Genomic DNA, 25542 nt, shown 5'->3' on the forward strand with positions numbered 1-25542 from the left:
TTAAGACTCTATGTAAAAATTTGGCCAGGAGCAAAAACTAGAGGCTAAGATCTGAAAGTTTTGATTTTGCATGTATATTACTTTTGATTACATGAATAAAGACAACAACTAGTTACCACTAAGTAGAGAACAACTAGATCATGACCTGATTATTGTCCATTGTATACTAGTATTGAAATGTCACACTGTATTCCAAAAATGTACAATTACTCTGTCAATTAAAAATAAAAGTATTTTTTAAAAAAGAGAGACAAGATATTTGTACTATTGACAGTCTGAATACAGTTTGACTATGTAAGGAATATAAGTTTGCTGAGGACCATTAACAAATGGAAGCTTCTTTACTATTTTATTTTAGAACAGATAAAGTAACCATTAATTATTTGATAACCATTCAGCAAAACCGTTATCTCTTCACCATCATCATTCACCATCATCTTGTCCTTGGCATCGTTCTCAATGCTTTGGAAACAGAAAATGTAGAGAACATTCTATAAGTAAAAGTGATTTTTTATATGCAAAATTTTTACAAACATTTTAACAAATGTAATGTTAAAATAAAGTCTTGTTGAAAGGAAAAAGCCCAACAAACAAACAAACAAAAGAAAAGAAAAAGAAAGAAAGGAAAGGAAAGACCCAGCGTTGCTGCTTCCAAAGTCAGCAGAGATAAAAATTCCCAAATGAAATATTTACAATGCTTGGTTATAGTACCACTTACAAAGTCATTAAAATGCCTTTCTGTTGTATGTCTAAGTCCATTTGGTGCACAGGAAGAGGAACCTATGGACAGCTTTATACAGTATTTGTCCTTTGTGAACACCACCAAATTTAATAGAACTTTTATTTGGGATATTGTGAAACAACATAATTATCTCCAAGAAATCATTTATCATAATAACTGTAAATCCTATATGTATTAAAAATATTTCAGTCCTTGTAAATCTGGGAATCTCGAAAGTTGAAAATCCTAATAGGCCTTCCACAGCCTTCAGTTTACTTGTTGCTAGCAACTCAAAACAAGTAGTACTTTAATGTCAGAAGGTTGTTGATAATAAAATAAAAGTCCAGAATCATTATAGCAGACTGATATACTCGGAGTTTCTTGTGACATTTTTTTGGTGGTACCAGGCATGGAACTGAGGTTCCCAGTAACTTGGAAGGAGCAGACAGGAGAATCACAGATTCTCAAGGTCAGCCAGGGCAACTTAGTGAGACCTTGTCTCAAAATAAAAAATAAAAGGGCTGGGGAGTGTAGCTCAGTGACAGGGCACCAAGGGTTCAATCTTCAGTACCATAAAATAAGAAAAAAGAAAAAGACTAAGGATATAATTTCTGATGGGAATAACAGACTGTGGGGTTTATGCTATGACCTAGTCAATTTGCTTATGTCCAATTTATCTTCTTTTTGGCATGTATTAGAGGACTGAGTTGTATGAAGGCTATTCCTCCATGACATAACTATCAAATTAAAATAAGTCTTAGACCAAATTATGTTTTAGATACTGTTATTAGAGATATCTAGGGAAACAGAACCAGTAGTGTGTGTGTGTGTGTGTGTGTGTGTGTGTGTGTAAATGCATGTATTTGACAACAGTGACTCCTAGAGAATGAAATGAATAGTGATAAAATAAAAATTCAGCCAAGTGAAAATAAATAAATGAAACAGATTAAAAATGATAATAAACCCAGAACCAAGCAAATGTTAGGTAAGCGCTCTCCCTTTGTGCTACATCCCGGTCCACTGAAACTTTATTTCCTCAAGAGATTGTGAGAACTTTGAACCAAGAGGTCCCTGATAGTTTACTGGCCTGAGAGTGGCCTGATGACTGCGGCTACTCTGAGCTGTGGAAAGCCCTGGAAAAATCATGGCAACAGAAATAAAAAAGAGAAAAGTTGTAGGCTCCACAAGCACCTGGATATGTGAACGTGGGCTGCAACGGTAGTGGCACCTACATTGTGCAGGTGGAAAAGAATAGAAGCTGCTTGCTGCCGGCAGACTTTTTCCAAGTCACTGACACTATGGAGTGAACGGACCCTGCTCTCCTGAAACACAATCACACCCAACATCAAGACTGAAGGGCTCCTGGAAGCACCAGCTCTGACTAGAGTTAAGTCACCAGGAGCCCAGAAGCCTACTCCTAGAGAAGGCTAAATTTAAGTTGAGGGAATATAAATATCCGAACAACGCATATTAATTCATGAGTCAGGGGAGGTTTTTGAAAAGATTTTAAAATTAAAATGTTACTAAAAAATTAATGCATTCACCTGAGGGAATCTGCTCATGTAATTACGGAAGCTGAGAAGTCTCACAGTCTGCCATCTGCAAGCTGAAGACCTAGGGAAACCAGTTCAGTCCAAGTCTAGAGGCCTTAGACCCAGGACACAGAGAAAATGAGACGAGATGTCCCAACCCAACAGGAAGGCAGGAAACAAAATCTACTCAAGCTCTCAACAGAAGGAATGATATCTACCACACTGGAAAGGGCCACCTCTGGAGCAACTAAAATTAGGCTACAGATTGTCTAGAAATACCTAAATACATTTAGGCAGACCCAGAAACAATACTTAACCTGGCACTCTGCTAACTATCACAGATTACTATTTAAACTTAGTCATCCAGCACTATTTCATGCACCTTGTTTTATATTACGTATAACATTTTCTTTCTTTTTTTTTCTTTTTCTTTATGAAACCTTAACTTTGTTCATTTTAGATGATGAAGCTACCACCTTTCATATAAAGTTCTTTTATTTAGAAGCGACATTGTTCCAGAGACAGCACTTGCACTGCAATAGATGGCTTTAGCTACCACAGATCCCCCAAACCAATAGCTGGATAGAGGCCCATTTGAGGGTCAAAGTCACTGGTTTCCTAATATTGTTTATGCTAAGGTCTCCAAATTATAGCCATTCTACAGATGTCGAATACCACTGGTTTCAACAAGGAGAATTTATTTCTAACATCCTTGTGGTAATTAACAAACCACTAATTTCACTGATGAAAATCCATATCGGATGTTCAGGATACTAATTAATAAGAAAGGGTGCTGCAGAGGCATGGATACAGAAGCACTCACAGATTCTCTGAGGTGACCTTTCTGATATGACATTTGCTACCCACCCTCAAACCACGAAGTTTTTGTTGGAAATATCAAGCTACCCTATGTGTAGCTTAAACTATCCAACATAGATTTATAGTACTATGCTTTTGTGGAAATGTTTTAAATTAAGTTAAAAAACACAATAATGGGAAACTGGGCCCTGCTTTACAGTGATTGTTCGGTACTTTAGAAAATTAATTATTAGCTCCCCAAGTTCTCACTCAACTTCTCACCCTCCTTGCTAGCAGCAGAGACAGCTGGTATTTGGTGTTCTTCTGATAATCTCATTTCATAGAATTTCCAAAATAGCAGATTTTATATGTTTGGAAGGTTCAGACAACTTTTTAATCTCTTAAGTCATGTACTATTGAGATTCATTCCAGTAACTGATTTTTCTTAATTACATTAAAATGTCCAGTAGTTTTAGTAGTTTTAGCACATGCTAAGCACGCACTCCACCACTGAGTTAATCTGCAGCCTAATTTTAGTAGCTCTTTGATTTTCATCCTTGAAATACTAGTGCATTTTAAATGTTGCAATTTAAAATATTAAAATGCAGGAAGTGAAACAAAGCAAGTTATAATTACTATGGATAATAGAATATTTTAAATATTTCTGAAGTATTAATAGAAGCCATGAAAATGCTCAGTGATGTGATTCTTGTTTCATGGGGTTTCTATGTAAAGTCTTTCAATAATTTTCCCTTTTATGAGACAGTTTATCCAGTGGGGAAAAGATTGCAGAGTGTGAATCAAATCCTTTGATTATATTCACCCATGGAAAGGCAGCATATTGTCTGTGTAGAGACTAAATCTAAAATATAGCCAGCTTTAACAGACATTTTAATGAATTTACCAGTAAACAAGCTAGGACATAAAAATCAATCTTCATTTTGAACCTTAATTAGGCAATGAAAATGGCAATTTTGGATTTCAATTCAAGAAACTGTTATGGAAAGCCTATTATTTATTTTAGTATTTCTGTGATGTTGAGTGCATGCAATCCTGATAAACTCAGCCTCTTCGAGTTTAAGTCAGATTCACTTCTATTTTTGGGTGGTGGATGGCTTCGAATATACGTTAAAAAAAAAAAAAGACAGACCAAGGCCTGATTATAAAATGCTTAGTTTACTTTAATATTTATATTAAGTGGCTATCAAGTTTAATTAAAATTTTTGCAAAACTTCCTAATTTTGATATATAGATAACAAATTATACGATTAAAAGTATATAAAATTACATAATAGTTCATTATAAGTCAAAGTGATTATCTTACTCCTAATATTAATTTAAAGTTGTCCTTTTTCTTGTGTGTGTGTGGCCCTGGGGATTGAACCTACAGTCTTGTGTAGGATAAGCAAGTGCTCTACCATGAGCTGCATACACATCCGTGTTTAAAATTTTTGATAAACATACTCCACAAATGTCTGTTTGTCAACTACATGTATAATCTTATTTTGAAATTATCTCAAAACTTCAAATCTGAGGCCCTTCCCAAACAGAAGACCCAAACCCAATGCCCTTCTGTGGTGGACTTTCTGTTCAGCCCCTCTACTCTTCAGTGGAATCTAGAAAGGAAAGGAGCTAGGTTAAGTTGACCACTGACTTGCTGCTCACTTTTGCTTTGGAAAATTCCTTCTCTCATTTTTTTTTTTAATGCCAACTTTCTGAAGTATACAGAAAGAGGATCGTATTCCAAATGTGTGTACGTGTGTGTGTGTGTTGTATATGTTTCATTTTTGCAGCACTGGGGACTTAACTCAGAGAGATTGTACCACTGAGCTACATCCTGAGTCCTTTCAATTATTTATTCATTTATTTTTATTTTGAGACTGGGTCTTGCTAAGTTGCCCAGGCTGGCCTTGAATTTGCCATCCTCCTGTCTCAGCCTCCCATGTTACTAGAATTACAGATGTGGGCCACTATGCCTAGCTTCAAAGTATGTGATTTGAACATTTTCTAATACATCTGTTTAGCACACAAAATGGAACATTATAGTACATTCTTGTAACCTTCTAATTTCCCCATAAGGGTAATAATTATCCTGGAGTCTCCCCTCCCCCCATCTTCAAATTGAATTATTATTTTTTTCTAGTATCAGGAATTGAACCCAGGGATGCTTAACTACTGAGCCACACCCTCAACCCTATTTATTTATTTATTTATTTATTTATTTATTTATTTATTTATTTATTTATTTATTCATTCATTCATTCATTCATTTTGAGACAGGGTTTTGCTAAATTGCTGACATTGGCTTTGAACTTGCCATGTTACTGCCTCAGGCTTCCAAGCCACTGGGATTATTACAGGTGTGAGCCATCATGCCTGGCTTCAGATTAAATTTTATAGTATATACTTCTGAGTGTCTGATTTCTTTCACATTCATTCATGTTGCTATAGTCAGGCAAAGATCATTCATTATTAATGTTGTATAATGCATCCTTTTGTGGATATGACAAGATTTATTTATCTTCTCTACTGTTAGTGGGATTTTAAGTAATTTCCAAAGGGGAAATTTTGTGAATCATAATTATCTGAACATTCTAGTATGAGTCCTCTGAGTTGTCTGCCATTTTTCATTGATTTGAAGAGTTCTTTATCCTGGCTCAGTCCTTCGTCAGAATGTGTGTTGTGAATATCTTTTATTCCTTTGGTTGACGGTTTTATTTTATTGATTAACTTTTTTTGATAAGCAAAAGTACCAATATTTAGTCTATTCTAAATGATATGCTTTTCCTTGGTAATTAGCACTTTCTATACTCTTTTTAAGAAATCTCTATCTGCTCCCAAATCCAGAAGATATTCTCCCATGTTTTCTGTCAAGAGCTTATTATTATTATTATTTTATCTTTCACATTTAAATTTAGATCTGCAACATGTATAAAATTGATTGTTTTTTGTGTGTGGTAGTGGGGTTTGAACCCAGGAGTGCTCTACCACTAGACTATAAACCCAGCTCTTTTATTTTTTATTTTTATTTTTTTTGGTACTAGGACTTGAGCCCAAGGGCACTTAACCACTGAGCCACATCCCCAGCACCTTTTTGTATTTTATTTAGAGACAGGGTCTTATGGAGTTGCTTAGGGCCTGGCTAATTTGCTGAGACTGGCTTTGAACTGAGATCCTTCTGCCTCAGCCTTGCAGATATGCGCCACCCATGCCCAGCTAACCCAACACTTTTATTTCTTATTGTGAGACAAAGTCTCACTAAGTTGTCTAAGCTGACATGGAACTGTCCTATCTCCACCTCCTGAGTAACTGTGACTATAGGAGTACACCACCATGCCCAGAACAAAATTGATATTATGCACACACTCACATATATATGCATAGAAATTGGTTAAGATTCATTTTTGTAGATAGAGAAGCTTGGTTGGTCCAACATTTTACAAAGACCTTTTTTCCCCCATTGTATTGTTATATTTTCTTGGGTACAGATTATGTGACTGTATATGTGTATGTAGGTCTATTTATGAACTCTATTCTGTTCCATTAGTCACAACATCTACCTTACCCCCATAACTTACTTCCTTTCTTTAAAAATTTTGTTGTTTTTAATGATACTGACAGTAGAATGTATTTTGACATCATACATACATGGAGTATAACTTCCCATTTTTGTGGTTGTACATGATGTGGAGTTACACTGGTTGTGTATTTATACATAAACATAGGAACATTTTGTCTGATTCATTCTACTATCTTTCTCATTGCCATCCCCCCTCCCTTTCCCCACTTCCCCCCATCCAGTCTGGTGAACCTCCACTCCCCCACATATTGAGTGTTAGCATCCACGTATCAGAGAGAACATTCAGCCTTTGTTTTGGGGGGCATTGGCTTATTTCACTTAGCATGATAGTCTCAGTTCCATCCATTTAAAGGCAAATGCCATAATTTAATTCTTTTTTATGGCTGAGTAATATTCTGTTGTATACATGTACTATATTTTGTTCATCCATCCATTCATCTGTTGAAGGGGACTTAAGTTTATTTCATAGCTGAGCTATTGTGAATTGCTATAAATATTAATGTGGCCATGTCACTATAGTATGCTATAACTTGCTTTCTTAATTACTATGTCTTTATAATATACTATGACACATGGTACCATAAGTCTTTCAGTTTTATAATTCTTCAAGCTTGTGTTGACTATACTTGAGTTGAAATACATATCCATGTTTTAAAAAGTAACTTTTAGCTGATCGTGGTGTCTCATGACTATAATCCCAATTACTTGTGAGCTGAGGCAGGAGGATTGCAAGTTCAAAGATAACTTATGCAATTTAGTGAGATTCTTCTCAAATTAGGGTTGGGGATGTAGCTTAGTATCAAAGTACTTGCTTAGCATGTGCAAGACCCTGGGTTCAAGCTCCAGTACTGCAAGCAAAATAAAACAAAATTAACCTCTTGCTTTTCATAAACATACATACATACACACACAGTTTTTTTTTTAAATAGAAATTAGAACCTGAGATTTTCATTAGGATGCTGTAGAATTATGGATATGGGAAGCATCAATATCTTTACTGACTCCTTTAATATTTGGATATGATGTATTTTTTCAGGTTTTCTTTAATATTTTGCAGTTTTCAAGCTCCAGATCACCTTATTGGTTTTTGTTTGTTTGCTTAGAGATGGATGGGGTCTTCCTATGTTGTCCAGGGGAACTCCATACTCCAGATCTCAAGTGATCCTTAGTTTATCTATAAAACACTAATTCAAAAAACTATAAATAAATAGAAGAAAGACCAAAAGGATAGAGGAAGGGAAATGGAGAGAAAGGAGAAATACTGGGACTGAAGTAGAGCAAATTACACTCCACACTTGTATGATTACATCAAAATGAACCCCAATGTTATGTGTAACTATAATGCTAAAAAAGAAATAAAATAGATTTTAAAACAAGTTGATTTTTATTATGGATCGTTTTTGTATCCTTAGACTTTGCACTATTAGTAACTTTTTGTAGACTCCACCAGATCTGTCTACATACATTATCACATTGTTGGCAAATAAAGATAATTTTATTTTTTTTCAATCTTATGTTTTTTATTCTTTTTTTTTATACTGGTTAGGAAGTCCAGTATAGTGCTGAACAAAATTGATGAGGCAAGCATCCTTGCTTGTGCCTGATAGGTAAAAGGCTTTTCATCGTTGAGTATAATGTCAGCCATAGATATTTTCCTCAGTATTGTCAGGTTGAAGAAATTCTTTTTTATTCCTAGTATGCTGAGTTTTTATCGAGATAGACTGTGCATGTTCTAAAATGATTTTTTTTAAATCTACCTAGATACCCAGGGGGTTTTCTTCTTAAGTCTAATGATACAGTGAAATACTTTGAATATTTGTCACATGATGAATTAGCCTTCCATTCCCTGAATGAATCCCATGATGTATTAATCTTTTTTTTTTTCCACTACTGGATTTGATTAATACAGTTTTGTTAGGAATAGTTGCCTCTATGTTTTCTTTTTGTGCCAAGGATTGAGCCCATATCCTTGGTATAGCAAGCAGGCACTCTACCACTAAGATATACTCCAGTCATATCTATTTTTTTTAAGGGATATTGGTCTAAAGTTTTCTTTGTCTCGTCTTAGTATCATAAAATATAATCCTTTTAAAATGGTTTGAGAAGTGTTTCTTTCACCCATTTTCCGAAAGTAGTTTATGTAGGATCAATATTACCTCTTCTTTAAATTCTTCATAGAATTTACCAGTAAAGCCATCTGGGCCTAACGTTATTTTTGTGGGAAGGATTTTAATTGTGAAATCAGTTTCTGTAGAAAGTATAGGGCTATGAAAGTTTTCCCTTCGTGATCAGTTTTGTTAATTTGTATATTTCAAAGAAATTGTCTAATTCGTCTACCTTTCTCAGTGCTGGGATCCAACACAGAAGCTGGCACATGCTAGGCAACTGCTCTCCCACTGAGCTTCATTCCCACCCCTTTTAAAAATATTTACTTTGAGCCAGGGTCTTGCTAAATTTCCAAGGTTGGCCTCAATCTTATGAATGTTCCCATCTCAGCCTCCTGAGGAGTTGAGATAACAGGTGTTTACCACCACACCTGGCTGGTTAACATTTCTCATTAAACAATGTTGGATACGATGTATCGTATCTTCTGGCCTCATAGTTTCTGAGAAGCGAGCTGTTAATCACATTATTACTATCTTAAATATAAAGTAAGGCTGCTACTTTCAAGATTTGATCTTTTTTTCTTTGGTGGTACTGGTGATTGAACTAGGAACACTCTACAACTGAGCTTCATCTTTGGCCCTTTTTATTTTGAGACAGAGTCCCACTGAATTGCCCAAGATGGCCTCAAATTTGTGATCCTCTTGCCTCAGCCTCCCAAGTTGCTAGGATTATAGGGGAGTACTACCATACCTGCTCAAGATTTGATCATTATCTTTGGTTTTCAATAGTGAAAATTTTGTCCATTATGTCTTCGATTTAAATATTTTTCCTACGATGTTCTCTTTTTCACTTCCATCTAAAACCATTATATTTATAGAACCCTTTGCTAATTACCTACAGGTTCCTGAGGCTCTGTTCGTTTTTTGTTATCTTTTTCTCTATTGTATTCAGAATTTCTTTTGATCCTTCTTTGAATTAACTTGGTTCATTTTTTTGTTTGTTTGTTTTAATTTTTGATGGTGGTAGGTGGGTGTTAAACCCTGTTTTGCTCTACCACTGAGCTATATCTCCAGCTCTTTTTATTTTTTAAAATTTGAGACAGGGTTGCTCAGACTGAATTTATTTAATCACATTAACAGCTTGTGATCCTCCTGAGTTGCTGGGATTATAGGTATGTCTCACCATCTATAGTGCTTATCTCCTTTCTACTGTTTTCTGTCTTTCTTTCTTTCCTCCTCCTCCTCCTCCTTCTCCTTCTCCTCTTCCTTCTCTTCCTCCTCTTTCTTCTCTTCCTCCTCTTCCTCCTCCTCCTCCTCCTTCTTCCTCTTCTTCTTCTTTTAATTACATATTGTATTTTTCAGGGCTTTGACTTCAGAATTTCCATTTTGCTCTTTTTTTTCTTTTTCCTAATCATTTTTATTTCTTGACTGAGATTTATACAATTGTGAACATATACATATTTGTTTTACTTGATTAAAATTAGTTAAAATAACAACTTTAAAAGCCCTTGATTTCTATTTCCAACACTTGGCTCATCTCAATGTTGCTTGTAGTTAATTTTCTTTTCTATTGGCAATACATTTCATCTATATAGATTTTCATAAGGAAGACAATTTCTAATTATATTTTAAAAATATTAAATTGTTGTGATAGTGGATTCTGTTATTTTTCTATAATATGTGTTTGTTTTAGCAGGCAATAATTTATAACATTTGTGTAGGACAGAATTATTTTACAATAGGGACAATTCTGTTTATTTCCCGGGACATTTGGAAATCTGTCACTGTATATTGGTTAAGATAAGGGCAGTGGACAATCTAATGATTTGTACTGTACTGCTTTAAGCACAAAACTGCTCTGAAGGCACCTGAAGTTGGTTTGTAAATTGATAAATGACATCTGGCATGACCAGTTAAACTCTCTGGCTTGACTTCTATACACAGAAGGGCATAAAAGAACTCACTGGAAACTTTTGGGCAGTTCTCCTGAAACCAAGATTTATCACACAATTCTTGGCAATTCAGTCCTGAGATGAAGTTCTTATTCCTTGTGTACGTATTCTAGGAGCCGAGCCTGGAAGTTTCGATGTTTGCCTGTACCCTCTTTTTCACGCTTACCATGTTGTTGCTTCTAATAGAAGTTTTAGAGGAATATGCCCTGAGAGTGTTATAAGTCGTTTCAATTATCTAAGCTGGTATAATCCTTGCAAAATCAAACTGGGAGCTCTGTGTCTTGGGTGGCTGTTTAGTTTCCTTTCAGATCTGTTAGTATGCCTTGAATTTTTCCCACATGTGTGATTAAGGGTTTGGTAAAAGAGATGGGTGAGCAGAATGTGGAAATTGCCTTTTAATCCAAAATTGACCTACCCTTTTCAAGGGCCACAGCTTTCTGATCTACTAGTCCATTTACCAGCCCCATTTGTCCAGGTCCCACAGCCTTCACCTCCAAGTACATTTGACCTCAGGCTGAAACTTGCAAAAATTGGGAACTCGTTTCATAAAACCCCACTCTTCTAAGCAAGCACCTCCCATCAGTCTCTTTCTCCATTTACTCCCCAGTGATTCAGGCGGCTGCTGTTTTTATTAGGTCCAGGCTTTTTGATTATTTTCTGTGGAGGAGTGTCCCTCTGATTTAATCTTACTGCATTATTATGAGAAGTGGGAGTACTCTTGTGAGATTTTTAAAAATATTACCTTTTCCCATAAAAGTTGTTTTAAAAAGAAAAAAAATAAAAAGTTAAACTTAAATTTGCTTAGTGTACAAAATCTATTACTGACCATGAATAAAAGGAGCATCTTAGAACCACAGCATGTAAAGGTAAAGCTGTTCTGCCCATGAAACATGAATCCATTGTTCTCAACATGAGAATTGATCAGAAAAATTATTTTTACACAAAAATGAATTTGGTCAGTTATCTGCTAATTGTAGCTCAGTGGCATAATTATGTGCTGGACTCAATGACTACAGTCCTGACCTTACAGGATGATGACAGGTAGATTATAATGACAACTAGAAAGAATGATAGCTGCATATAATACATAAACAGTTGGTCCTTTCTTCCTTTCACCATATTTTCATCTACATTCTATAATCTTCATAAAAATCCAATGAAGTAAATATTATGTATCTATTTAACAGATGAGCAAACAGATGTACTAGGAAGGTAAGTTACTATACTAAAAGATAAAACATGGGTTATTCAATTTTTAAGCCTGGGCTCTTAATTACATGTACTGCATGTTTAATTACTACAAGTTAGTTGACTGTTGACTTCCCACCCCCACCCCCAGTATTGTGGATTGAAACTAACACTGGTCTGCCACTAAGCTACATCCCCAGTCCTTTTCATTTTTCACTTTGATGGTCTTGTTAAATTGCTGAGTCTGACCTCAAATTTGGGTTCTCCTGCCTTAGCCTCTTGAGTCTCTCGGATTACAGGTATGTGTCACTGAGCCTGACAATTTTTTTTTTTCAGTGCTGGGCATTTAACCCAGGACCTCACACAATGAGAGGCAAGTGCTTAACCACTGAGCTTTTCCTCCACACCTGTGAGTTGACATTTATAAAAATATATGTGGATATGTTTGTGTATTTAAGTATGATTTCAGTATTTATTAGTAAGTAATATTCCTGGCAAAGGAAAATATTATTGAAGAAGAATATACTGCCAAATATCAATTCTATAAAAGTTTTTTTTTTTTTTTTTTTGGTGTGTGTGTGTGTAAATTGTCATTAAATTTATCAGGAAATAAATGTATTTTATATGAGGCATATAAACAAGTTTATTTTAAGCCATAATTATTTGAGTTTTCTTAGTTTATTTAAAAGACTTATGTCTTACAGTTAATACCTCTGGAAGCCTGTAGCGTAATTAGTTTTATAGAATTAGACCTGTACAGCGGGGGTTGACAAACCACCATCCCCAAGCCAAATCTTGCCTGCTCTGCATAGTTATATATTTTTATTCTTTCAAAGTCTATTCTACTAAATATTATTTTATTCTGTTCTTGGAATACAACATGATCACTGGTGTGTGTATTATTCCTGGCTGCATTGGGTCTATAATGGAAGAATTGAGTATTTGCGACCAATGCACTATGGTCCCCCAGCCTACAATATTCACTCTCTGACCCTTTTTACAAGAAAGCTTACTGACTCTTACCCTTTTGGGATCCTCAGGATTCTCTTTCTTTTCCATTTTTCCCCTTTTTCATTTTATTAACAGGGCACTTGAGAGTCAGAGGCTTAGTGAAGCACACTAATCTATTGTATATTCAGGAGAAACAGGTCTCTGATGTCTCTATTAAGCACTTTGAATTAAGTTTTCTTCTTTTTCTTCCTCCTCTTCCTCCATCTCACATTTATAGAAAAGCATGGGTCTCTGAGTAGATTCTTCCAGTCTCTAAATCGTTTCTCACTATGTGAGAAATGTTAGGTTCATAAGCTGGGAAAAGTATTTCCTTTAAGATCACAAGCACAAAATTAAACCACAATGCAACTGATTTTCAAAGGCTACATTTTCCCCCCAAATAACACATGATTCGACAGACTATTATTTAGAAAACTAATGTCAGTGGATATTCTGTTCTTTCTATAAGAGCTTTTCACAAATTACCTAGCTTTTATATTTACTGAAATTTTCAGGAGTGTAATTGACCTGACTACAGGTGGTTGTGGTTATCATGCTAATTTCTAAAGCTTTGTGATTGATAGTAAAACATCTCAAAAGTTAACAATCATAAATTTAGAAAGGAAAATACTGCCACAGCAAGTATCATTCTAATGGAGTGTTGCATGAATTTGCTTTTTATGTTTCACTTCTTATTCTTTCACATTGATCTCTAGAAACCAAATTGGGATAAAGACTGAAGACGTGGAGCCTGGCGTTTTACTTGTGTGTGTGTGTGCTGAACCTTCCATCCATGGATGCAGACCACATTGATGGATAGGAACCCCTGCTGCTCTGTGAAAAGCATTGTTACCATTCAAATCTAAACATTAATTAGAAAGGCTTTTACTGATAATACATCATCCGAACTCCTCCAACATTTTAGTGGGCAACTTGTGCTGGAATAGTAGTGTCAATCTCACAGAATTAAATATTTAATTGGCAAAGTTATTTTAAATGCAGATGACTGAAATCCACCAGAGATATATTAACTCTAAATCTTACAGTAGGGGTCTGAATTTTTAAAAAAGATCTGCAGGTGAATAGGAAGCACACTAAAGCTAGTCTTGAGGAAAATTTTTACCTGATATCTGGAAAACTGGAATCTAATCTTGGTTGCCTTGTTAAATTGCAATGTGTCCTTGGATAAGTCACTTAAGGAGTGGAAAAGGGATGGAGGCAGTGGGTTCCAAGCTGCTATCGAAAGTCCCTGCCTTTCTTTGTAGTTCCTTATTTTTTTAAAGTTTTATTTTCTGTAAAAAGGGACTAATAATAATATTCACCTCAAACTTGTTGTAATGATTAAGATAATGGTCCGGGCGCAGTGACACACGCCTGTAATCCCAGTGGCTCTGGAGGCTGAAGCAAGAGGATTGCAAGTTCAAAGCCAGCCTCAGCAACTGTGAGGCACTAAGCAAATCAGTGAGACCCTCTCTCTAAATAAATTACAAAATAGGGCTAGGGATGTGGCTCAGTGGTCAAGTACCCCTGAGTTCAATCCCTGGTACCAAAAAATAAATTAAAAAATAAAGATAATGTAAACTGGGCATGGTGGCACAAGCCTATAATTTCAGATGCAGGAGAGGCTGAGGCAGGAAAATCACAAGTTCAGATTCAACCTGGACAATTTAGCAAGACTTTGTCTTAAAATTAAAAAGGGCTAGAGATGTAGCTCAATGATTAGAGCCCTTGTCCAGCATGCATGAAGTAATAGGTTTAATTCTCAGAAACATGCAAAAAAATTTTTAAAATATAATGCAAATAAAGGTTTTGATGCAGTGCTGTCATATATGAAGAATTCAAAGTTAATTTACTTGATATTGCATTATTATTAGATATTAGGATTGATGCTAAAAGGTTATAGATCTGTAATTCAATATACAAGGATACTTTTCTCCAAAAAATGTAAAGAAAGAGCTGGACTTATTTAATTGCTTATTCATGTATCCCTATGTTAAAATAATTAATCATTGCTGCCTGCCGGAGTCTCCATATTACACTGTACAGAGGACACAACATTGAATGCTGTGGAGTCTCTGATCACCAGAGACACATATCCCAGTGGAAGATACTGGACAAGAAAGCCAACTCAGTGTTCCTATAACTTTCCCTTTGAAGTACAATCACCTCATTACTGAGAAAATAAACTGATAATTCCACAGAACACTTCTGGGGTTTATTCTTACATAATGAGACACAGTGTATTACTCACACTCAGATAAATAATGGGTCTTTTCAACAATTTGCAGTGTCATATTAATATTATTATGAAATTTATATTCCCTTTGTCAAAAGACAGAATATAAAGCCAAATATTGGAGCTGCTGCTTAAAAACAAAAAAAAAAAAGAAAAAGAAAAAAGGCCACAAGCATTTGCTAAAAGCTATTTCACCTAGTTCCACAAAGATGATAACAACTTCTATTAGAGAGTTTTATTTCCCTTCTTGAGTAGTATGGTATATACATATTAGAGAAGATTGAATTTTTTTGAGAACTTTTTGCTGTAGAAATAGCTTAGATAAAATGAGCTAAGAGGGTTCAATTAAGTTCTCCTCAACCTGATGGCACTCACTGTCTTTGACTTTTATAAGAGGTTTTATAATTCTGTTGCTATAATTTTAAAGACTTAATAAAAATGGTGTTAATAGCCTTTTCATCATTTAAACTGTCTTCCCTTGAGAATTCCATTGTTGCTTCTGATAAACTCCTAGGAAGTGCAAGAGGAATGGGAAATATTTATATTATCATAGACATAGAAAATAGCCCATGTTTATCTTATTAGAAATGGCACCAAGAATGTTTAGTATTCTATGAACTAAATGTTATAGTTTTCTACTAAGTTAAATAAGAATATAGATAAAACATACTTGCTTTTCATATCAGAGTTCTCTTTTTCAAGTTTGAGTTCTAGAAATGTCCCAGGGGGAAATATATCTTGTATACCTAAAAATTTTTTAAAAAGTAACATATATGGAAAACTAGTAGAAAACTAATTCAGATTGTGTACAACACTATTACTAGAAATAATACATAAATGGGTGAAATATATTTAACAAAATCAAAATGACTAACAGGTTAAAAAATTACCACCATTACATCTGTTATAAGAAATACAATTTAAGGGCTGGGGATGTAGCTCAGTGGTAGCCTACCATGAATGAAGTCCTGGGTTTTATTCACAGCACAGGAAAAACAAAACAAAATAACAAAACAACCACAATTTAAAATGAAATAGCAGGGTTTTAATAAAATTAGTAGAGATTTAAAAATAGCAATATATGACACTGATAAGGGTGTGATGCTACTGTATACATAAATTATGATTTTTTTTTTTGTACTGGAGATTGAACTCAGGGGCATGCAACCACTGAGCCACATCCCCAGCATTATTTTGTATTTTATTTAGAGACAGGGTCTCACTGAGTTACTTAGTGTCTCACTTTTACTGAAGCTGACTTTGAACTCATGATCCTCCTTTCTCAGCCTCCCAAGGTGCCAGGATTACATGAATTATGATTTTTTGAAAGCAATTTAGCAATAAAGAATTACTTTTTTTAAAAACATACACATACTTTATTTCAGTCTGGTCTCTGAAGGTTACAAATGACAAAAATTCCTATTTCACATCAGCATGCACAAAATAAAAAAAGTTATTATATTTCAGTTTCAGGATGGATTCTGTTATTTAAATTATATTATTAGAAATCTGCCTCTTTCCATTGGTAGCTTCTGCCTTTTCTCTGTGTGGCTTCATAGCAAGGCAAGCTCTTTCCAGAAGTTGCTTGAAAGTTGCGTTTTTATCTTACTGGGTAGAGATTCCAAGTGAAAGGGAATGATTTGTCCACAGCAGTTCCTGGAGAAACCAGGTTGAGCCTTCTCACCTAGTTCTGTCTCATTTGGTACTCAGTTACTGCAACCACGAGGGCAGGGTGCCTGATTGCTCACACATCGGTCCCAAACACACTCTGGAACCAAGAAAGAAGTGGGCTTTACCCAAACCACTTTGGATACAGGCTGCTTTACCAAAGTGAGATATTGTCACCAAAGAAAAGGAAATGAAGGCCAGTCAAGAAAAAGCAACAGATACTCACTTCATAATTTTACCCTTTATTAATGTTCCCATAAATCAATATCTAGAAATAATAAATGCAAATATTTGAATCCAAATGTTTATTATAGCTTTAGCTATAATGCTTTAAAAAAAAAAACAAGAACAACTTGAATAATAATCTTCTTGTTTTTTTTTTTTTGTACTGGGGATTGAACCCAGGGGCACTTAACCACTAAGCAACATCCCCAGTCTTATTTACATTTTATTTTGAGACAAGATCTAGCTAAGTTGCTTAGGGCCTTCCTAATTGCAGAGACTGACTTTGAACTCTCCTGCCTCAGTTTCCCCAGCCGCTGGGATTATGGGTGTGCACCACCATACCCAGTTTGATAATCCTTTTATTCAACAATAGAGAAATTGTAAAGTAAGGAATATATAATGACCTAAAGGAGCCATTAAAACTAGATTTTCAAGTAGTTTTTAATGCTTATGAGGAAATGATATTTTGTAATATGAAGCTATAAAGTCAGAATACAAGGCAATATGTACAATATTTATATGCAGAAATGCACAGGAAACAAATCTAGGAAAATCTATTAAAATGGTAATTAACTCTAAGAACTATTGAATTCACTTATTCATAAAACAAATACTTTTGGAGTGCTTATTTTATAGCAGGAATTTTAACTCTGAAGATTATTCTGTTTACATTTTCCATATTTTTAGTATGTTATAATAAGCAATGGGGAGGTGCTCTGCATTTAGATTGAAATTCTAATAACTTTACTTAAATCCTTATGATGTTTCAAATGTTATTTCAAGGTGCTTTCATATACACCATCTCACTTAATGTGCCTCTTATAAAATCAGTTACCAGTTTTATTTGTTCTATGTGGGTACTGTTCTTCTATAGGAGCCATAAATAAAATCTGTTGATAAACAGCACGATTTGTTTATTCATCAAACCACCTATGAATTGTTGGTGGGATAAAATAATAATAATAATAATAATAATAATAATAATAATAATAACCCCTAGTGGAGTATCCTGAAATTAGGAAGGTAAGAAAGGTTTTAAATTATTATGGGTTAGTGAACAGGTTTTTGCAGTGATTGGAATATATTAATTATTCTTTGTTTAAGCTAGTAAAGAGCTGAATAAATGTCAGCAATTCTGGCAAAATAATTTTATGTGAAGAGGTTGTTTATGTACAGCAGCATGCAACTGCTGTCTTAAAAATAATTTACAAAAACTGTTGCTCTGCAAAATTTCACAAATGCTCTTATTAATATTTATATATGTTAATGTTAAATATAATATGTATATGTTAAATATAGTCAGAGTTATCTTATTTTCTATGCATCCATTTGTGAATAATTTTCATCTTTGGCTCAGGTAGAGTAAATTTGGTCAAAGGATCCTCTACTAAGAATTTGGGGCTGCTATCCCTTGAAACTCAGTATTGTGAAAGGACATTATTTTTGGAAGTTGTGTTTCCAAGCCTCAGAGGAGACTGTTGTGGCAACTCTCCACCACACAAACACACACACAAAGAGAAGGGGGAAAAAAATGTAGGCACAGGTTTCCAGGTCAAGATTCTGCTAGAAGAGAATGCAGAATGGACTTCAAAGTCAACTGGAGGCAGTGACCTTGGCTGACTGGATCAGTATCTGGGTGGTGATGGCTAAAGAAACCAGCAGACACTAGAGAGAACTTTCTTCCTTTTATTATGACCTAGGATTCTTATTATATATTGTACATTGAGATAATTATTTTGGATTTATTTATTTATTTAGTGACATATTTCAAGATATGCCTATTTTTTCTTTTTTTATTGATTTTATTTTTTAAAATACTTGACAGGAATGCATTACAATTCTTATTACACAATTTTTCATATCTTTGTATATAAAGTATGTTCACACCAATTCATGTCTTTCTACATGTACTTTGCTTTTTTTTGCATTATAGTTCTTATTACACATATATACCACAGCTTTTCATATCTCTGTATATAATATAAAGTAGGTTGATACACAATTTGTGTCTTCATACATGTACTTTGGATAATGATGTCCATCACATTCGACCATCCTTGCTAATCCCCTGCCTATTCCCTTTCCCTCCCTACCCTCTTCCCTATCTATAATTAATCTATTCCTCCCAAGCTCCCCCTCCCTCCCCCACTATGAGTCAGCCTCCTATATCAGAGAAAACATTAGGCATTTGTTTTGGGGGGATTGGCTAATTTCACTTAGCATTTATCTTCTCCGACACTATCCATTTACCTGCAAATGCCATAATTTTATTCTCTTTTATTGTTGAGGAAAATTCCATTGTGATATATACCACATTTTTTTTTATCCATTCATCCACTGAAGGGCATCTAGGTTGGCTCCACAGTTTAGCTATTGTGAATTGTGTTGCTATAAACATTCATATGGCTGTGTCCCTGGAGTATGCTGTTTTTAAGTCCTTTGGGTATAGTCTGAGGAGAGGGATTTTATGTTGGATTTAAACACATTTTTTTTCTTTCGGTGTTGAGGATTAAACCCAGGTCCTCACACATGATAAGCACATGATTTCCACTGAGCTATACCTCCAATTTCTTTAAATATTAACTTCTATCACATTTTACTCCTGAATATGTACAAAAAAGAAGAAATATGAGCAAAATGCATTGGATACCATAGTATTTAAAGCTTTTTTATACTTGGTGTAACAGAGACTTGAGAAACAGAGTTGTTGATACTTCAGTTTTTTTAATCAATGCATTTTTTATTGTTTTTATTTATATATGACAGAAGAATGCATTACAATTCATATTATACATATAGAGCACAAATTTTTCATATCTCTGGTTGTATACAAAGTATATTCACACCAATTCATGTCTTCACAAATGAACTTTTTTTATTTCTTACATACATGACAATAGTGGAATGCATTACATTCATAATTATCCATTCACAGCACAATTTTTCATAACTCTGTATATAAAGTATGTTCACATCAAATTATGCCATTATACATGAGCTCTCTTTCTTTTTGCATTAGAATTCTTAATATACCTTTATACCACAACTTATCATATCTCTGTTTGTATATAAGGTATGTTGACACCAAATTCACATCTTCATACATGTATTTGTATAATGATGACCCATCTCCTTCCACCATCCTTGCTATTCCCCTTCTCCCTCCATTACCTTCCCACCCCTATTCCCTATCTAGAGGTAATCTTCCTCCCATGCACTCCCTCCGTACCCCACTTTGAGTCACCCCTCTTATATCAGAGAAAACACTCTGCATTTGTTTTTTAGGGATTGGCTAACTTCACTTCGCATAATCTTCTCTAATGCCATCCATTTCCCTGCAAATGCCATGATCTTGTTCTTTTTAGTGATGAGTAATATTCCATTGTGTATAAATGGCACTTTTTTTTTTATCCATTCATCCACTGAAGGGCATCTAGGTTGGCTCCACAGTTTAGCTATTGTGAATTGTGCTGCTATAAACATTAATGTGGCTGTGTCCCTGTAGTATGCTGTTTTTAGGTCCTTTGGGTATAGTCCAAGAAGAGGAATAGCTGGATCAAATGGTGGTTCCATTCCCAGATTTCCAATGAATCTCCATACTGCTTTTCAAATTGGCTGCACTCATACACCAGCAGTGTATGAGTGTACCTCCCCCCCCCCCCCCCCCCCGCATCCTTGCTAACACTTGTTATTTGTCTTCATAATAGCTGCCATTCTTACTGGAGTGAGATGGTATCTTAGAGTAGTTTTGATTTGCATTTCTCTGATTGCTAGAGATGATGAGAATTTTTTCATATATTTATTGATTGATTGTATATCCTCTTCTGAGAAGTGTCTATTCAGGTCATTGGTCCATTTATTGATTGGATTATTTGTTTTGTTGGTACTTATATTGCCGAGCTCTTTATATTCCCTGGAGATTAGAGCTCTATCTGATGTGTGAGGGTAAAAATTTGTTCCCGGGATGTGGGCTCTCTGTTCACCTCACAGATTATTTCTTTTGTTAAGAAAAAACTTTTTAGTTTGAATCCATCCCATTTGTTGATTCTTGGCTTTAATTCTTGTGCCATAGGCATCTTATTTAGGAAGTTGGTGCCTAGCCCCACATGATGAAGATTAGGGCCTACTTTTTCTTCTATTAGATGCAGAGTCTCTGGTTCAATTCCTAGATCCCTGATCAGTTTTGAGTTAACCTTTGTGCATGGTGAGAGATAGGGGTTTAATTTCATTTTGTTGCATATGAATTTCCAGTTTTCCTAGCATGATTTGTTGAAGAGGTTATCTTTTCTCCAATGCATTTTTTGGCATCTTTGTTGAATATAAGATAATTGTTATTTTGTGGGTTAGTCTCTGTGTCTTCTATTCTGTACCATTGGCCTACCAATCTTTTTTGGTGCCAGTAACATGCTGTTTTTGTTACTATTGCTCTGTAGTATAATTTAAGGTCTTGTATAGTGGTGCCACCTGCTTCACTCTTCCTGCTAAGGATTGCTTTAGTTATTCTGGGTATCTTATTTTTCCAGATGACTTTCATCACTGCTTTTTCTATTTCTATGAATAATGTCATTGGGATTTTGATTGAAATTGCATTAAATCTGTATAGTGCTATTGGGAGTGTGGTAATTTTGAAAATACTAATTCTGCCCATCAAAGAGCAAGGTAGATCTTTCCATCTTCTAAGGTCTTCTTTGATTTCTTTCTTTAGGCTTCATTATATAGATCTTTCACCTCTTTTGTTAAGTTGATTCACAAGTGTTTTTTTTTTGTTGTTGTTGTTATTTGTTTGTTTGTTTTTGAGGCTACTGAAAATGGGTTGTTTTCCTCATTTCCCTTTCTGAGGATTTGTCACTGATATATAAAAATGTGTTTGATTTTGGGGTGTTAATTTTATATCCAGTTACATTACTGAATTCATTTACTAATTCTAGAAGTTTTCTCATGGAATTTTTTGGGTCTTCTAGGTATAGAATCATATCATCAGCAAATAGTGCTAATTTGAGTTCTTTTTTTCCTATCCATATCCCTTTAGTTTCTTTCATCTGTCTAATTGCTCTGACCAGTGTTTCAAGAACTATGTTAAATGAAAGTGGTGAAAGAGGGCATCTCTGTCTTGTTCCAGTTTTTAGAGGAAATGCTTTCAATTTTCTCTATGTAGATTGATGTTGGCCTGGGGCTTAGCCTTTATGATGTTAAGATATGTTCCTATTAACCCTAATTTTTCCTAGTGTTTTGAACATAAAGGGTGCTGTATTTTATCAAATGCTTTTTCTTCATCTATTGAGATAATCATATGATTCTTACCTTTAAGTCTACTGATGTGATGATTTTATTGTATTAAATTTTATTATTTATACATTTATTGATTTTCGTATGTTAAACCAACCTTGTACTCTGGGATGAACCCCATTTGATTGTGATGCACTATCTTTTTGATATGTATTTTTTATTTGATTTGCCAGAACTTTATTGAGAATTTTTGCATCTATATTTATTAGAGATATTGATCTGATGTTTTTGATGTATCTTTGCTTGGTTTTGGAATCAAGGTGATACTGGCCTCATAGAATAATTTAGGAAGTGCTTTCTCTCTTTCTATTTCCTGAAATAAATTGAAAAGTATTGGTGTTAGTTCTTCTTTAAAGGTCTTGTAGAACTTAGCTGTGTATCCATCCGGTCCTGGGCTTTTCTTGGTTAGTAGGCTTCTGATGGTGTCTTCTATTTCATTGCTTGAAATTGATCTGTTTAAATTGTGTATATCATTCTGATTCAATTTGACAAATCATATGACTCTATAAATTTGTTGATGGTTTTGATGTTTTCTATTTTATTGGAGTACAAGTTTTCAAAATAATTTCTAATTATCTTCTGTATTTCTGTAGTGTCTATCATGATATTTCCTTTTTCATCCCATATGTTAGTAATTTGAGTCTTCTCTCTCCTTCTCTTCATTTGCATAGCTAAGGGTTTATCAATTTTATTTATTTTTTCAAAGAACCAACTTTTTGTTCTGTCAACTTTTTCAATTGTTTCTTTTGTTTCAATTTCATTGATTTCAGCTCTGGTTTTAATTATATCCTGTCTTCTACTGCTTTTGGTGTAGTATTGTTATTTTTCTAGGGCTTTGAGATATAATGTTAAGTAATTTATTTGTTGACTTTTTCTTTTTATAAGGAATGAACTCCATGTAATGATCTTTCCTCTTAGAACTGCTTTCATAGTGTCCCAGAGACTTCGATAAGTTGTATCCATGTTCTCATTCACCTCTAAAATTTTTATAATCTCATCCTTGATGTCTTTTGCAACCCCTTCATCATTCAGTAGCATATTATTTAGTCTCCAGGTGCTGGTGTAGCTTTTATTTCTCATTTTATCATTGATTTCTAATTTCATTCCATTATGATCTGATAGAATGCAGGGTAGTATCTCTACTTTTAAAAATATTTGCTAAAAGTTTCTTTGTGGCATAGTATATGGTCTATTGTAGGGAAGGATCCATGTGCTGCTGAGAAGAAAGTGTATTTGCTTGTTGAAGGATGAAATATTCTATATGTGTCCGTAAGTCTAAGTTATTGATTGTATTAGTGAGTTCTATAGTTTCTTCGTTCAGCTTTTGTTTGGAAGATCTATCCAGTGGTGAAAAAGGTGTGTTGAAGTCACCCAAAATTATAGTATTGTGATCTATTTGACTCTTGAGCAGAGTTTGTTTAATGAACAGAGATGCTCCATTGTTTGGGGCATATATATTTATAATTGTTAAGTCTTATTGGTGTATGGTTCCCTTGAGCAGTATGTAGAGTTCTTCTTTATCCCTTTTATTTAACTTGAGCTTGAAGTCTACTTTATTTGATATGAGGATGGAACCCCCTGCTTGCTTCTACAGTCCATGTGAGTAGTATGATTTTTCTGAACCCTTCAACTTCAGTATGTAGATGTTTTTTCCTATGAGATGTGTCTCTTGGAAGCAGCATATTGTTGGGTCTTTTTTTTTTTTTTAATCCAATTTGCTAGTCTATGTATTTTGATTGGTGAGTTTAGGCCATTAACATTCAGGGTTATTATTGAGACACGATTTGTATTCCCAGTCACTTTTGCTTATTTTTGGTTTTTAATGTGACTTGGTTTCTCCTCTGATTAGATTTTCCTTTAGTGTGGGCTGGGGATGTGGCTCAAGCGGTAGCGTGCTCGCCTGGAATGCGTGCGGCCCAGGTTCGATCCTCAGCACCACATACAACCAAAGATGTTGTTTCCACTGAAAAACTAAATAAATAAATAAATATTAAAATTTCTCTGTCTCTTTCTCTCTCCTCTCTCTCTTAAAAAAAAAAAAAGATTTTCCTTTAGTGTAATACCTCCCTCTGCTGATTTTCATCATTGATTTTCATTTCCTCTTTGTGGAATATTTTGCTGAGGATGTTCTGTAGTGCAGGCTTTCTAGTTGTAAGTTATTTTAACTTTTGTTCATCATGGAATATTTTTATTTAATCTTCAAATCCAAAGCTTAATTTTTCTGTATATAGGATTCTTGATTGCCATCCATTTTCTTTCAGAGCATGGTATATGTTGTTCCACGATCTCCTGGCTTTGAGAGTCTAGGTTGAAAAATCTGCTGAGATATGAATTGGTCTCCCTCTATATGTGATCTGGGTCCTCTCTCTTGTGGCTTTTAAGATTCTATCCTTATTCTGTATGCTAGGCATTTTCATTATAAAGTGACTTGGTGTAGATCTGTTGTAATTTTGTACATTTGGTGTCCTGTAAGCCTCTTGTATTTGGTTTTCCAATTCGTTCTTCATGCTTGGGAAATTTTCTGATACTATCTCATTGAAGAGATTGTGCTTTCCTTTGGTTTAAAACTCTGTGCCTTCCTCTATCTCAATAACTCTTAGATTTGTTTTTTGTTTTTTTTTTTTGATGCTGTCTCATAATTCTTGGATGGTCTGTTCATGGTTTCTTACTATCTTCATTGTGTGATCAACTTTATTTTCCAGATTGTATACTTTGTCTTCATTATCTGACATTCTTTCTTCCAAGTGATTTAGTCTGTTGATTATGCTTTCTATTGAGTTCTTCATTTGGTTTATTGTATCCTTTAACTTCAAGAATTTCTAACTTTTTTTTTTTCAGAGTCTCTATCTCTTTCTTGAAGTAATTTTTGCTACCTGTATTTGTTATCTCTTTGTTGGAATGATCGAGTTTTGCCTGTATATGCTCATTTAGGTCATTCTTTAATTCACAGGTCATTTTAATTATGAACCTTCTGAACTCCTTCTCTTTCATCAACTTCGATATCCATGGGTTCTGTTATTGTAGTATCCTGACTTGTTTGGGGAACTTTCATCCCTTGTTTTTTTCATATTGTCTATGTGTCTTCCTTTCTTGCAGTGTGAATCTGAGATATTACAATTTCTTCCCTATATTCTTGTAGTACCTGTGCAGATTATCTGTACCACACCTTGATGTTGGGCTTCCAGACCCTGATGGTATTCCTCAATGTATGCTACTGCATCTAAAGGGGCAATAGCCAAGGTAACTTGAGATAATTGTTAA

The sequence above is a fragment of the Urocitellus parryii genome, chromosome 8 (assembly GCF_045843805.1).
Source record: "Urocitellus parryii isolate mUroPar1 chromosome 8, mUroPar1.hap1, whole genome shotgun sequence".
NCBI classification, from domain to species: domain Eukaryota; kingdom Metazoa; phylum Chordata; class Mammalia; order Rodentia; family Sciuridae; genus Urocitellus; species Urocitellus parryii.